The sequence below is a fragment of the Cryptomeria japonica genome, unplaced genomic scaffold (genome assembly GCF_030272615.1).
Source record: "Cryptomeria japonica unplaced genomic scaffold, Sugi_1.0 HiC_scaffold_93, whole genome shotgun sequence".
NCBI lineage: Eukaryota > Viridiplantae > Streptophyta > Pinopsida > Cupressales > Cupressaceae > Cryptomeria > Cryptomeria japonica.
This window is the reverse complement of record NW_026728915.1, coordinates 85421-90116: the sequence shown is the minus strand read 5'-3', so window position 1 is coordinate 90116 and position 4696 is coordinate 85421.

The window sequence follows — 4696 nt, the reverse complement described above, 5'->3', positions numbered from 1 at the left end:
ATGTGTAACAATGATCTCTTGAAATGGCTTTAAGTTACTGCAATATTGAAATGGATTTGAATCTACTGGAATGGTGATCTCTTGTCCATTATACAAAAACTTCAGGCATTGGTGGTAAGTTGAAGGGGTAGCTTGCATGTCATGGATCCATGGTCTTCCTAGGAGTAAGTTATAAGACAAATTAATGTCCAACACTTAACATACTGTATCTTTTTTTACAGGTCCAACTTTGATTGGCAACACTGCAACACCTTTGGAGGAACACTCTACTTCATCATAGGCTTTCATTGTTATCTTTTTGTGAGGATCAACTGCATCTTCAAAATAGTCTAATGCACAAACAAGACTTAATGAGAAAATATTTAAGCCAACTCCTCCATCTATCAAGACACGTTTTACGCAAGTTTTGTGAATTAAGACTTTGATATATAAAGGAGCATTATGTGGATGTTGCAAGGACATGTCATCATCTTCAGTGAAGGATAAGCAATGAGGCGTTATAAGATGTCCCATCATGGTTTGAAATTGATCAATGCCCAAATCTTTAGGGATCATGGTATCTACTAGAGCCTTTTCTAGGATCTCTTTATGCGTGGGTGATATTCTTAGAAGTTCTAATATTGAGATTTGCATAGGGGTCTTCTATAATTGATCCACTATGTTGTATTGTCATGAAGTGGAGGGTGCATTGGTTGTGGGTCCCGATAAAGTGACCTTAGATTTACCACGTGTAATATCATGTGTAGATTCTGGTTGATATTTTTCTTTGACTACAATTACATTGACCACATTATCATTATTATGGGCATAGTTCACTTTCTCCTTGACCTTGTTATCTCTAGTTGTCGATGTATCACCCTTCTCGTAGTTTGGTAGTGGAGTTTAAAATATTGTGTGTTATTCATTTGTTTTCTATCGATCTACCATTCTTACCTCATTATCAATCAAATCTTGAATGACATGATTTAATCATTGAAAATAATTAGTTTTATGTCCTTTACTCTGATGATATTTGTTAAAAAGATTATCATTCCACCATGCAGGTTTTACCTTTGGCTCAAAATCTCTCACTTCTGGCAATGTAATTAATTTGTTTGCAAGAAGTTTTTTTAATGTTGATTCAAGTGGTTCACCAATAGGTGTGAATTTCCTATGAAAGTTGGTGAGGGGTAACCTTGGTTTATTATTATCGTAATTGGTTGTCAAGGTATGACTTGGTAAGTTGAATATGGGTAGCTTGGGTTTCACAGTATTAGCATCTACTATCCCATCATTCCCAATGTTTCTATTTCTATTTCAAAATTTGAGTTTATGAGCATTATGATGAGTATTGTTGGAAGAATTATTCCCTTCTCTATGACATTTTAATACTCCTTTCTTGACTAAGGCTTCTTCAATTTTGATCCCATTTTCAACCATTTTGTTAAAGCTTGGAGGACATTACATCTTAAGTGCATAACTCATTTCTCCATTCAATTTATCGATAAAAGTGTCCATCTTTTCATTGTCACGAACCGGATGAGGATATCGTGCAAACGAGATTCATCACCTTTATAAGAATGTCATAAAAGATTCCCCATTCTTTTGCTTTGTATTACATAGGTGAAGCATAGTAATCTCATGTTGAATGTTATATGAATATTGGGAAACAAATTTGTCCACCAATTCTGAAAATGTTCTTATACTAGGTGGTAACTTGGAAAACTAGTCCATTGCTTGCCCACTTAAGCTTCTGGGGAATAGTCTCATCAAATAGGTGTCCTCATGTGTGAACTCCATACTCATTGTGCAAAATTCCCTAAGATGATCTTGAGGGGAAGTCTTACCATTTTATTTGTCATACTTAGGAGTTTGCAATTAGGAGGAAATAACATCATATTTAGATTTCTGTCAAATGGATAAGGACATATCTCTTGCAGAAAATATATTTTTGTGGTTGCCCATTGTAAGTATTGCACTTGTGTTTGGGGTGCTTGAATCTATTGAGTAAGAGTTAAAAGGGGATTTCCAACATTATTCATCCCTTCACCTTCTTGGTTATTTTGAATTCTTTCATTGTGACTATTACTTTGATTTCGATCATTATGAGTATCATTCTGAGTTCATTCATTATGAGTATTATTTTGAGTTCATTCATTATAAGTATCATTTTGAGTTCATTCATTGTGAGTATTCATCTTGAGTTTGTTCATTGCGAGTATTAGTGGTGTCATTTTGAGTCTCTCTTGTCCCTTCACTTCATTTTATCCTTGTGGTATCAAAATTACTTGGTATCTTGGAACCTTGATGTGCTAACATGAGAAAATAAGTTTTGGATATTGTTGCTTCAGTTATTTCTTCATCGTCATTATTGTTGTGAGTAGTGGATCCAAATTGATGATACAATGTTTTGTCTTCATCCATTGTAGATTTTTTCCCTTGTTTTTGGTGTTTTAGTCTCCTTTGATTTTTGGTCAAAACTGGCATACAAATGATCTAATTATTTCGAAAGGTTTGATCCCTCTAAAATACTTCTCAATAGGTGATAAGTTTTTCAGGTAAATAAGACAAGTTAATTCAACCACCTTGATTTATATTTTGAGATAATGCAAATATTTGTTGCATAGCACGTGTTCTCAAACGTTCTTCATCAAATTTATTTCCTCTACCACGCAACAAATAATTTCAGAAAAAGATGTAGAAATATGCAATGTTTCAACAAGATTATGTGATTTATGTAGAGAAATTTTCTCCTATTTAAGATTGACTTGTGACTAAGTTTCTTCTTTTTCAAGGTTGCCTTGTGACTAAGTTTATTCTTTTTGAAGCGATATGAAATGGTCGTCAATTATATAAAATTTTACAAGTTTTTGATCTTGGGTTTTAAGTGTAAATTTTTGTTATAATATGACCAAATCAAATAGGAGAGATGTATCCTATTGAGAGAACTAGGTCAACCAGATCTAGTGTTGTAGTTTCATGATGAAGGATAATAAATCCTGATAAGAAACTATGTCTAAAAGATCAGATTATCAAATTGGGAAAGATGTATCCTATTTAGAGAACTAGGTCAATTTGATCTAGCGTTTTAGTTTCGTGATGAAGGATGACAAATCTTGATAAGAAACTATGTCTAAAAGATCAGACTATCAATGATATTTGATTATGCACTTGAGAGGTTTGAATCTTAAACTTGTTGAAGATGAATACTTGAAAACCATAGTGTGTCTAGGTTCAAATATGTTTTGATAGAAGATAACCTAATTGAGTGCCCTGAGAAGATAACCTAATCACTATGTTTATCTGTCTAAGAAATGGGTTTCTTTTTATCTTCTGATTTTGATGCACTTTACCAAAAATAATGACAAAATGACCAGAAACATTGCTACACTAGCTAGAAATGCTGTGAAACTGACCAAAAACATTGTTGTTTGGATTGAAAATGCTATACTACTAACCAAAAATGTTGGGAAATCAACCATGAACGCTTCTATGCTAACCATAAACGCTATGAGATTGACCAAAAACACTATTGTTTGGACTGAAAATGCTATTCTGCAAACCAAGAGCTCTAAAGTTTGAAACAATGATGTTTGGACTTAGAAAATGGCTTTTTTGACAAAAAGAGTTGATGTGCAGACTTAGACAACTAATGTTTAGACCTAACAAGAAAAATTTAGAGAGTTAATATTGAAACATGAGAAAGCTGACATTCAAACCGATAGAGCTAAAGTTCAGACCAAAAGAATTGATTTTTGGATAGAAAGTGCTAACGTTTTGACTGTAAGACCTGATGTTTGACTGAAAGCGTTAATGTTTGGACAGAAAGAGTTGACATTTGGTACAAAAGTGCTAATATTTGGACTAGAAACTCTACTGTTTGAACCAATAAATTTGATGCTTGGACCAAAAAATCTACTATTTGAACCAAGAACTCTAATGTTTGGACTAGAAACTCTACTGTTTGAACTAAGAACTCTGATGTTTGAACTAGAAACTCTACTATTTGAACTAGGAACTCTGATGTTTGGAGCAGAAACTCTATTGTTTGAACTAGGAACACTAATGTTTGAACCAGGACCACTATTATTTTAACCAGGAATGCTACTGTTTGAACCAAGAACTTTGATTTTTGGATCAGAAACTCTACTATTTGAACCAAGAATGCTACTGTTTGAACTGAAAGAGCTAATATGTTATGAAAAGTGTAAATCTGACAATTTAATGTTTGAGTTTGAAGTTTTTTTTGTTTGTTTTATCAATGGATGATTTGTCTGATTTATCATCTAAAAAAATAGAAGACAAAATTTCAAACAGTTGCCTTGTTTGTCCCTAGGATCTAAACATCAAGTGTAAGTCCTACTAGGATTAATGCACACAAGAAATGATAGTCCTTTTTCATTCCTAATAGTCTAGGTGCCTACATTAATGAAAATAGGTAATGCAATATCCCGTAGCTGCACCAAAATATTAGTAGTTTGTTGTTTTGTCTTTGGCGGTGAGAGGGTTTATAACTCTAGTCTTTGATAGAAAAATAGGTGCCTGGAAATCAACAATCTACAAATCATACCCGAGAAAATGACTATTCAGATGCAGAAATGAAAAATGCAAAATAAAACATTAAATTGATAAATAAAAACCTAGAATGCTAGAAGAACTACTAAAAACACTATTAAATTGGCCAAAAACTTTGTCCTGAAAGCCAGAAACATTGCTC